This window comes from Cornus florida, unplaced genomic scaffold, assembly GCF_030987335.1.
Source record: "Cornus florida cultivar Cherokee Brave unplaced genomic scaffold, ASM3098733v1 CherokeeBrave_3.0.0_Hap2_Chr10, whole genome shotgun sequence".
Classification (NCBI taxonomy): domain Eukaryota; kingdom Viridiplantae; phylum Streptophyta; class Magnoliopsida; order Cornales; family Cornaceae; genus Cornus; species Cornus florida.
Window position 1 is genome coordinate 76,892,233 of NW_026775580.1, and position 12,976 is coordinate 76,905,208.

A 12,976-nucleotide genomic window follows, 5' to 3' on the forward strand; every position below is an offset into this window, starting at 1 on the left:
TAATTGAAAATGTAATGAGACTCTGTCAAAATAGAGAGAGTTAATTCGTTGCATCTTCACAATTGGAGCTGCATGCTTACGAAATTGCGTACTTCAAAGAACAACTCAAATGTTGTCCCTTTATAACCCAACATTTGAGGGGATTTTTTTTTATTATTAAATAAAGGGACAAGTTGACTAGTAGAAAATGTATGAAACAATTGATTACATTAGGCTTAATTTGGTTAGATGGAAACAGGTAGATAAGAATAGAAAAGGATAATATTTAAACTTTTTAAGAGTTTCGACAATAGAAAATTTTGCTTTATAGAGAAAAATATATGAAATATCAATTGTGTCCCTTTTTAACCTTCTAAAATAAAATATGTTTATGCAATAATACAATAGTTATATCTCCCTTTACATGTCTTACGTTTTTTTTTTATTTATTATTATTTAGGTTTTTATATTGCTTTTATTTTTTAAAAAAATTAAAGTTTTAAATTTATTGATACCTTAATTGTCTATATTTTAATAGAAATATAGAAAATTTAGATAAATCAAAATATTTTTTTATTATCTTTCATACTAACCAAACTATGAAATGAATTTTTTTTCACAATTTTCTTGAAATTTTTTCAAGCTAACCAAATGAATTATAGAAAATTATTTTCTTTTCTTTCGCTTTATTTTCACTTTCTAGCATCGATTTCTATCTAACCAAATGAACCTTTAAGTTCATGTTCTTACTTCAGAGTTCTGGTGATTGATTTGATCTTAAGACAGTTATTGCTAGGCACCACACCAATATTATCAACGCTCATCTTTTTGTTACAAGGAAACGGTGTCATTTCAGTTCATACAAAATTTCGCTTCAACATTGAATTTCTTATCTCGTTTATACTTCTAGTTATTTATGTGCATGTTATATATTTGAAGTACTCAACATTAAACACATGTTGGGGGAAAAAAAAAAAAGTTTATAGTTTAACAATATCATGTAACATGCATTTTATTAAACATGGTTTTTATTAAGGATTTAAAAATTTTAACAATAGAAGGACGTAAACTTTCCCAAAAAAAAAAAAAAAAGGGATGTAAGGCTGCGTTTAGTAACGAGAAACCTTTCTTGTTTTCTTTTGTCAATCTCTAAAAAGACAAAATGAAAACAAAAATCGCGTTCAATAAAATGTTTTTGTTTTTCTATAACAGAAAACGCTTTTAATTTTTGTGAAGAAAAGAGAAAACATTAAAATGATGTTTCTTATATTTTCGGCACTGCACCAAAGAAACGTTTTCACTAATATTACTCCATAAGCACTATTCATTTCAAATAAAATTCATATTATTTGTATTATATAATAAGTTGCATATTAAATGTTAATAAAAATATATATTTTTAATATATAATAAATTTAATATTGTATATTTTTTTATTTGATAAAAATATATTTTAATATATAATGTATTAATAATAATATAAATTATTTTTTTTGACAAAATAATTTTTGATATAGAATATAATGTTATTAAATTATTAAGCAGTAGATATTTTATATTATTATATATCATATTTATATTATATGTAAATATTAAATTATAATTAATGTACAATATTATAACACAATATATATTTTATTACATATAAGATATATTATTTAATATTTTTTATTCATAATATAAATTATCATATGCTAAATATATTATATATCACATAATAAATGTATACATCATCCATATACATGTATTTATATACATAATTGGCGGGAATGTTTTTATCTTGGTATATTTAATTTTGTACTTATGATGTATTGACTATTTTTAAGATTTATAATTTTAAATTAGATTTTCTAGATTTATGATTTTTTTATATTAATGGAAGCAAGTGTCGTGCCTGAGTGGTTGGGTTGCTCCCTGTGTCTGAGAGTTCAGTTCAAGTCATTTACCCTTTCCCTCACCCTCCCCTCTAATCACTAAATCCTAAAATTCTTGTCATGAAAAAAATAAAATAGAAATGAAAAAAATAAAAAATTTAAAGATATATATATTTTGTAACAAATATATTGTATTACTAAACGCAATTATTATTTTATGTTTTCAAATTTGTGGCAACAACAAGTGTTAATAAATATCATTTCTGTTTTCTATTTTCACTCAAGAAAACAAAATCATGTTTCTGCTTTTTTAAGGCTGCAAAAACAGAAAACGAAAACGTTACTAAACGCACCCTAAACTTTCTGAAAAAAAAAAAAAAATACACAAAACAATAGAAAGACGTATAAATATACGATGTGAAAAAATAAAAAACATAAATATAGAATCAGTAACTAAAACAATAACTAAAAGATTCGTTTACCATTGTGGTCACTTTAATCGTGCAAATAAGACTGAGAAGTGGAGAACTAATATGAATTACGAAATATTCCACATAGTTAGTTAAATATGGCACGGAATAAGACGGATACAGAAACATACAAATATAATTTAATTTTTTTAAAAAAAGACGTTTCAAAATTTTGATTAAAAAAAAAAAAAAAAAAAACGGAAACATTAAAATAAGAATATGTATACGTATGTATATTAAGTTGTATGTACTAAAAATTCAGGACACTATCACATTAATCATAAAAGAAATACACTATCTCAATATAATTAATCAATAACCATAAGTATATAACATATATATTTATAATAAATGCATAAGTTTATGGTGTGACACTTGTGAGTTGTGAAAATATTTTTATATTCTACTAAAACATATGGTGAATGTGGTGATCTACAAACTTCAATAATAATAATAATAATAATAATAATAATAAATAAAGTTACAAACAAAATTTTAAAGATCTCAAAACAAAACAAAAAAATTATAGTTCATTGGAGTGACAAAGATGATAGATTTAGAAAAAATAAAAATAAAAAATAAATAGAGTGATAAACCTACTAGAACGACTGAGTTTATTATTTTGATAGTACAACTAATGTGAAAGAAAACGGGCTATACCGAACAAAAGAGGTAGTTTGTGTTAAGAATGTGTATTTGAGAAAAATATACAATTAGAAACGTGAAGCAAAAGAAAAATAATAATTAGGTTATCCAAAGGTGCGTTAAAAGCACAAATTTTGGATGTTTATGGGTATCATCTTTGGAAACCCTCACGAGACTATAACTCGTCCACTAAGAGTAACTTAAGGGTTTAAAGGTTTATTGCATACGTTAAATGCAATCGTTTCTCTCACGAAAGAGGAAGTTTTATTTTATATTGCTAAGGGACTAGCAATATGTAAGTTTGGAGATGTGATAAGCGTTGAATGTTGTATATTCGAGCCCTTAGATTTTTATATTTTAATACCTTAGTAATATTTATTTCATGTTGCTTATGTTATTTTATTAATTTTTGTCATTTTCTGGTATTCTTCAGAAATTCAGTCAATTCCGTTACTTTTAGGGTATTTGAATTCAATCAACGATAGAGCCGCGAGAGCTAAGGTATCCAAGATAATCCAATGGCTAAGATCATTCAATGATATTTCTAGAAGACTTTTAAAGGAGTTTCCAGCAAGTTAAATTAATTTTGGGGTCTTATATGAAGAAAATAAGGTTTCCAATTCCAATAAGGAAACAACTTGAGCAAGAAATTCTAAATCCGCTTGAGTATTTTGGGCATAACTTTTTACCTGAAACTCAAAATTGGGAAAACTCAGCTACTATAGAAGAAGACTTGAAGCCCGTCGTTTTTATGTCTAATAGTAGTTTCGAGATTCGTATTCCAAATAGTTCAAAACATCGTTGCAAACTAACGAAAATATGAAAGATTGTTTGGCCTTCTTGCTGGGCTTTTTCTATTTCATTTCTTTGGGAGGAAAAACATATATATATATATATATATATATATATATATATATAGGAGATGTCCAACAGAAGAACAGAGAGATATGCGAGATTATATTAGCGGCTTGAAGCGATCTTCCATTGTTGAAGCTTGAAGAAGGTGATCCCAATCAAAGTTGCAATCCGTGGAGATGTCACTCATCTAGGGGTGGCAAATGGGTGGGTCTGGTTGGGTTTGGGTAGGGTTGAAAATGGGTAGGTTAAACATGGGTCAAGACCCACATTCAACCCGTTCAGAACATGTTGAAAATAGGTGGGTTAAAAATGTATAGAGTTAACCCGTTATGACTCGTGGACCCATTAATTATTATTTTAACTATTTTTTTATTTTTAAATTAAGTAATTAATTATTATTTTTCAAGAAGGCTTTAAAATTTTATTTAATAACAAATAAAAAAACAATCTCAAACTCAATAATATTTTTCGACTCGTTTTAGAGAGAGAGAAGTAAAGGAAAGAGAAGAAATTTCTAGAGAGAGAAACTTAGAGAGGGGATTAATGAGAGACAAATTTAGAGGGAAATGATCGTGAGTGAGAGAATTTTAAAGAGAGAGAAATAAGTTGAGTGTAATATAGAATAGACTTGTGTGGTGTGTATCTATTATGTGATGGGTGAAATATGGATTGAATATGGGTATCCATATTCAACCCATCTTGACCCTCAAATTAAGTGGTTAAAAATTACTCAACCCATTTTTGACCTATTTTAAATATGATTCACCCAAAACCATTAAAAAAAGGGAGGATTATGGGCGGGTTGATGGGTTGTGACCCATTTTGCCACCCCTACACACGTCACACCATTGAAGATTTCTACCTTCTCCATGAATAGATAAATCAACTTAGAGAATTGATATAACCCCAAGTAAGTAACATGGTTTAATTGTCTATATTTTTGGGAATTTTTATGTACATGTATATTAATTGCATAATTGTGATAATTGCATTAGTTGTACTAATATAATTGGATTTTAAAGTTTATAATCAATTTCAATGAAATTATTTTCTTGTCTTATAAATTAATTGTGGTTTAATTGAACCCAAATCAATCTTATTTTTCTGTGATTATTTGAATGATAATTATGCAATGGTTTTAATTGCTTGCACAAACATGTATTTTGATAGTTCATGCTTCGGGAAGATGAATTGTACTACACCTTAGATTAGAGTAGTTAAGTAGATAATTCGTGTCAGCCGAAGATTAGTTATACTTAATAATTAATTGTATAAATCTTATTGACGAGATCATTGTGTGCTTGTAGCCACATGACTCCCAAAACACACATGATGACAAATTCCCCAAATTTATGATAATTGACCATGATTATGAGGCTAGTGGTGAAATCAATCTCCTAAGTCCCTTTTTCTCGGAAAAATCTCACCATTTAATTTAGTTTTAATATTAGTTTTAAATTTCTTCTGCAATTAGAATTAATAAAATCACAAAATCATCTTTCCCATTGAATTGAATTAGGATTTTCTTAAACTTAAAAATTCACTACAGTCCTTGAGGTTCGATATCCTCAATATAGCCCTATCCTACAAGGATTCGTTTTATTGCGACTGGTTTTATCATTGAAAACACACATTACCGCCCAAAAAGAAAAGATTGACATTTTTTTTGGGGGATAGAGGGAGAACTTAGGCCTATTTGATTTTCTAATTCGGCGTTGAATGTGGAACACAGTAAGTGAATTTTAAAAATAAGTGTGTTTAATAAAATTTATGAATACTACTTAAAATGGTAAGTACCACTTAAAAGAGGCCAAATTTTTAAGCGATAGCAAGGTTGTTTATCGCATTAGATGGTAAGTAGTTAGATTTTGTTTTATTATTATTTTTTTTGAATGACTGCTCTACCCCAAATAAACAAAGCGTTATAGGTAAGTTCCTCTTTTTTGGAAACTCATTGTTACTTTTTAAGTAAATATTAATGAGAGTGAATTACATGACATAATAAATTCCTAAAAAAAAAAAAAAAAAACTACATGAAAGATCTAACCTTTTGGTTGTATTTAGATTGATTAATATATATGTGGAGGGAAAAATCTCCCATTTAATAAGAATCAGCCACGTCATTAAAGTAAGTCAGAATCTCAATTGAACTCCAAATCAGCCTATCAAAGCCCGATCTTGGTAAAGCCCAAATAAAGTTTCCATCGACCCAATGTTATTCACATTAACCTCTTGACCTGCAATAAATTCATGGGCCAGCCCATTCAGATCCTTATCCAAGTCCAGTTCAAATTAATCAAAGTCATTTTACTTAAGGATTCTTCATATAAGGAAGTTTTGCATGGGAGAAGTCTTGCATGGAAATAATTACAAAAGGAAAGAACTATGTAGGTAAAGAATTATATATGGAATAAATCAGAGGACAAGCAGGGCGAGTCCTACCATAATTCCATCATCTTTTTATATATAAATAGAGGTATAGACCTCCAATAAAGATCATGGAGCATTACAAGCTTTTCTCTAAATTATTCTTGTTAATTGTTCTTTTATTTTGAGTGAGTTGTATTTATTCTTTTGGCTTTTTAGTTAAACGAATTATTTGCACCAACAATATATTTGGTTGCTTGTTACTTTTGTTGTTACTAAGAATGAATTACTTGATTGAACAATTTTTTGTTTTATAAAAAAAACATAATTCTACTTACTATCTTTTAACACGACATATATAGCTTTTGGTTACCCTTGAAACTGATTCAATATAAAACATAATTATTTATGTAATATATATAGGGTAAATTACACTCACATACCCTGAGGTTAGGTCATTTCTTACCTAAATGAAGATTTTGCTTTTAATTTTCACTCATATTTGAAAGAGTAATTTCCTATTTTACTTACAAATGTAAATTTGGGGTGTAAGAGAAATACTTTTTAGGTTTAAAATGACTATTCTACCCTTTTGACCATCTGTTAACTTAAAAAAAATGTATTTCAAAATTTTCATGACAAAAATACCCCCAATGAGCTTACAAGCAGTTTGCATGTAACATATAACGGTTGCCTTTTGCTATTCTTTCCTTTCTTTTTCTTTTTTTCTTTTTTTTTTTTTTTTCAACAATGGCCTTTACTATTCAAGACTCTTATTTCTTTCTTAATTGGTTGTATATTAGAATGTAAAACACCTATTACAATCATATTAGCATTCTTGCATCTTGCACAATCCTTTTTCTTTCTTTTTTTTTGAAAAAAAAATCTAGTTACAATCTTGGAAAACAATTGCCCAACAAATTTTAATTTAAATTGAAAATCTGTAAAACAATTGTAATTTTTTTTTAAACCTCTAAAATCATAACCTGTTACAGTCCAATTTTTAAAACCTGTTACAGCAATTGATAAGCCAAAATATGTGCTATGTTTGTCACAATCCAATTTTTGTTACAGCAACTTAAAAGTCTCAAAATATATCAATACATTCCCAACTTAAAGTCTCAAAATACATCAATACATTCCTAATTTAAAGTTTTGAAATATCATAAATACCAAATACCAAACTTAAAGTACTAAATAACTGCCACAAATAGAAAATGCCATCAAATTCATTACATCTTCTGTTGAGACTTCTAATTCATATTATAATCAAAATATGTGCTCTCTGTGTGAAAGTCAGCTCATATAACCAATTAATTGGTGTTTGCACTGTGCAAAAAAATCCCATCTCAATGGCGTTTAGGTACTATTTCCTGGTACTATTACCTAAGAGCCTTGTGTTGATGTGCCTTGAGTTGCTCTTGTTGCTACTGCCCTACCTGAAGCCTAATATAAAAACAAAAACATAAATAACATACAACAATGCATTAGAAATCTGGAACAAAAAAAAAAAAAAAAAAAAAAAATTTGAAATGAAGAAATCTTTATTCAATGAATTTAATACCTCAGAGCCTTGTGTTGCCGCTGTTGCTGCTCTAATCCTTTTTGATCTTTTTGGTGGACGTCTTCTTCCTCCTTTTATTAGGCCTATTGTTGCTGATGATGATGATAGGCCTACTGCTGCTGCTCTTGCCTATTTTGCAGGAGGAGCTTTTTGACATCCCCTTTTGTTGTGTCCAAAATGTCCACATACACTGCACTGCACAACAGTTGACCTTTTCCTTGATTTTACTTCACCATCCTCCCTCTTCCTTGACACTCTTGGTATGCCACAGGGTCTTTTTAACTTTGGTGGATCAAATTCAAGTTTGTCAACCTCAGTCCACATATTTTCGTGGTGCATGAGGTGGATGAAAGGAGTGTAATTCTTTGTATATGTATCATTGTTGTAGAAATCTGAACATAACTTCTCAATATCCACCCTTGTGGTAGTAATGGCTGCACATGCATGCATACAAGGAACTCCACTCACCTGCCATTCCCTACAACAACAAGTCCTCTCCCCAAGCATAACAATATAACTCTTCTGTTTTGTATTATCACTTACCTCATACACATGTTCAGCGGGCCATGTCAATTCACATGTACCAGCTTTGGATATATTAGAGTTCAATCTTATCTTAATTTTTGGCACTATTGTGGTTGTCCAATTTGTTGTCCTTTGAAACTTTTTGTTGAATTTGGACATCAGCTTTGTTCTTATACATTTAAAAACAACAGTGATTGGTTTTGCTTTAATTTCCTAAGCCAAGAATTAAATGACTTCACATGATTATTGGTGACATAGTCACACTTCACCCTATCATCAAATTTGTGTCTTGTCCATGTCTCCAAAAGATGTTCTATCAACCAATTTGAGACATCCTAACTAATTGACTCAATTTGCCTCATTGCAATTTTGAAATCTTCTTCATTATATGTGTTGAACTTAATGATTTCATCCAAGGACAATCTAAAGGTTTTGATGATAACAAACCATTAATGGTGTTTAAAGACTAATGTTTACATTGAGTGTTATAGATTATTCACATTCAAAGGATGACCTCAATGAAGCACGAAATATCATTCCAAGTATTCCATTATTCAAGATCACATCAAGGAAAGCAATGGATACAAAGAAGACATGAAGTTGCAAAGAACCAAATGCAAAGTCCATCCAAAGATAGCTTGGACTACAACGAGCAAGAAAGGAATTCAAAGAAAGGAAGAAAACAAGTCTACCTGAAAGGTTACACGATCATGGATAAAGCATGAAGAAATGGGTAAATAGGATGGTGAGTGTTTAGGATTCAATGTCAAAGTATTTATGAATCCATTTGAAGCTCATCTCTATAGGACCATGCATATCATATCATCATTCATATGCTCCATATCCATTAGCAATAGACTATGCACTTCATTCATATACGATTGCACATGAAGTCATTGCTAAAGAGTGAGTTAGTTCAAGCTTGCATAAGCTTTGAAAGAACTCATCACTTGTGCTAGAAATGCTAAGACCACGCACATCAATCATATTATTCATATTGGTCAACAATTAAGGCATGAGAAGCCTTCATTACCATGAGTTGGTAACGGATATTAGGACCCCAAAATGCGCGTCATGAAAAATTGTGTTTTTGGCTAAGTGTGAAAAATGAATTTTTGAAATAATGATTATTTCAAAATAATTTTTCCCGATAATAACTCTTTATACTTAAACTAGCCTAAACTGATTTTATCAGAATTTTTGACCAAGTCTACATTGGTCTACATAAGGATTCAATTTTACCAAAATAGTCAGAAATCCAAATTTGTATTAAAACTGAATTTCTACATTTTGATTTAGTTGGATTTTAATTTTCTAGTATTTTTTATTGAATCCAAACTTCCTTATTTACATTGTAAACTTAAAGTAAATGGACATTTACTTAAATGCTTTCAATGAAAATAAGGTCTGTGCAGAGGTTCTGTAGAGCACTGTCTCACCTGTTAACTTATAACAACTCATGAAGCAGCAGTTTCATTTCGGCAGACCAAAATGCATAGGCAAGTTATTTCGGCCTACCGAAATAAGGCACTCAACACATCTCATTTCATTTCGGTCGACCGACACAAATGTGGGTTTCACTTCGGTCTACCGAAACTGAGATACTGAGAGGATGATATCCAACCTTAAGTCATTTCAGATGACCGAAACACAAGGGTGTTTCATTTCGGTCAACCGAACCTTGCCCAGATCTGAATCTGAACGGTTATTTCCTCTCGGGCAGTGTGCACAACATGTCTATTTTTGAATTAGATGCTGAAATTCTATAAATAGGGTAAGAGGACTTCGGGATTAAGTGTTGCTACCAAAGACAAACATCATATAGCATCCAAAGAGCTTTTGTTCTTCATCTCATAACATCCCATATCATTAGAAGAGTATTGAGCTTCATTGTATTCATTTATATACTCTAGAGTGAGCTAAACTTTGTATATCAAATTTGTGATAGATTATTGTGAGCTTTGATTTGCATATTAATCTTTGAGAGATACATTTGTATGCAACAAATCTGATCTTCATTTGTAAGGGCTGGTGTGGCCCAAGAAAGAAGAAGCAAGTTAACTTCAATTTGTAAGGGTTGGTGTGACCCAAAAGAAGACTAAGAGAGGTTGTCTCTTAGCAAGGTGTTACTTCATGTAAAGGTTTGCTCTCCACCCGTAAGGAGGTGCACTAGTGGATTGGGAAGTCTCAAGAAGGGTCTTGAGCCGAGGAGTAGGAGTTTCCGAACCTCGCTAAAATCGCCGTGTGAATGTTTGCAATCTCTCTTCCCTTATCTCCTTTATAATTATGCTATTAATTGCTTATGTTTATATCTTGATTATAACATAATTGTTAGAAAGGTTTATTAGAATTTGAAAATCTGAAAATCGGCCATTGTTTGCAAAAGACTTTATTCACCCCCCCTCTAGTCTATACTTGGGCAACAATTGGTATCAGAGCCTAACTCTAATTAAAAAGACTTAATCGTCTTAGAGTATGATCTTGGCTAACAATGGCATATTCACATACCTAGAAGGACAATGTATTGATAGACCTCTAATTTTTGATAGAACCAATTATAGCTATTAGAAAAGTATAATTATAGACTTTCTTCAATCCATAGACTATAAAATTTGGCTTGCCATAGTTAATAGACCATTCATTCCCATGAAAAAAGTAGAAAAGACAATGATTCCTAAAGAAGAGAAAGAATGAGATGGAAATGACCATAGATTAATTCAATGCAATGTTAAAGCTATAAATAATCTTTATTATGCATTGAACAAAAATGAGTTCAATAGAATTGCAAATTGTAAAACGGCAAAAGAAATTTGGGACTCACTTGAGATATTCTATGGTAATGTTGAGGAATCAAATTTATGCATGCTTATCAATGAAAATGAATCTTGTAGCATAAATGATAATGGTTCAAATAATGAGATGAATTTTAGTTCTACTAACATTACTAATCATGTGAATGATTTTGCTAGAACTTATTCATCTTCTAATAGTGAAGAAAATGATGCAATTCAAAGGAAGAGTGAAACTCTCCAAGCTTCTAGCAAAGAAGCAAATGGCATCAAAGATATGGTTGATCATTATGAAGATATTAGTCTTTGTCTCATGGCCGACAAAGATGAGATAAACTCCAACCATGATTCTTTTGATTTAGATGCTTCCTATAATGAGTTAGTTGATGAGCATAATGAATTACATGATGCTTTTAAAGATCTGTATAGGATACTAGAGAAAGAAATTTCTAAGAATGCCATTCTTAAGAAAGAAAACATTTCTCTCTCAAGAGTCAAAAATGGAAACGAATCTTTCAAAAAGGAAGAGAAGTGTGTATTATCTAAAGAGTCACCATCAATTGATATTGTCCCTAAAAATGATTCTTTAAATAAAATCATTGATGATCAAAATGACTTTTTAGCTAAATTCACAAAAGGAAAGGAAAACCTAGGTACTATGCTTGGTGAGCAAAAAGTTATCTCTTTCAAAAATGAGATAGGATATAATATCAAAGATGCATGGTTAATGAAAAAGAGAAAGTGCTCAAATGATTCCTTTATCAAAAGTTCTTTTCATTATTCTAAATGCAATTATTGTAGAAAGTTGTGACACAAAATTTACCATTGTCCATTTAAAAAGAAGAAAAAAATCAAGAAGATTTGGGTTCCAACAGGAACTTTTGTGCCATTGCCTAACACTTATGGACCCAAGAGAATTTGGGTACCAAAGAAAGATTTCTTAAGTTTACCTTGTAGGGTTGCTTGATCATTCAAGGAGGTTTCTTGGTGCTAATTTTCTAGTGCAAAGGGAGTTTGAGGAGATCCAAAGCTACTGTGGTTGATTTTGAAACTTGAACAAGGTCTGAGCATACATATTTTGGTGTTTTTCAACTGCTAAAGGAGCTGTGGACTTCATATTATAGCTGGTATAATATCTCATACCTCAAACCTCTAGTTTTAGTTGTTTTTCTGATCTAAGCTTCTGAAACTGAACTTAAAATGATATTATCATGCTATACTATGAATGTAAATCACGTGAGCATGTTTGGTTAGTTGATTAGAGGCTCTCTAAGTTGAATTTTGGCCTGAGGAATAACATGTTCAAAATCTGATATTGCAAACCACACATATTTGAGTCTATACCAGATTTCAAGGCTGTTTTGTGTGTTGACATTACATTATATTGCTGTACCTGGCGTGTTTTCCTTCTGAGCATGTTCATATAGTTCATATACACTTAAGAGAGCCAAAATATAGAAGTTTGTAGTGGTGAAAAACCAGAATTACCCTTACAACAGTGCTGCAGCAGAAATCTAGTTTATAAGCCTACTTTGGACTGAGAATTGATATTAACCTGCTATAAACTAATTTATAATGACTTAAGCAAGTGTATTATGGTCAATGCAAGCTGTGAGAGCTATTTTCAAGATAGTCCAGCCATGAATTTCCAGAATTGCCCCTCAAACCAAGAACTTCACAGTTGCTGAAAATAGGTCTGCTACAATCTACTTTTTGTTGTGTTTTGAGCTGCTGTGTTTAACCCTCATTGATATAACTTGTCCCAGCTGTATAACAAGTTTAATATACAATTTTCAAGCTGAGGAAAACTTTGGTAGTTGAGGAGTTGAAGCTTCTTAAGGCAGTGTTTGGCAATTGTTAAAAATTAGGTTTTAACCCTAATATTGCTGCTGTGAGCATATACAA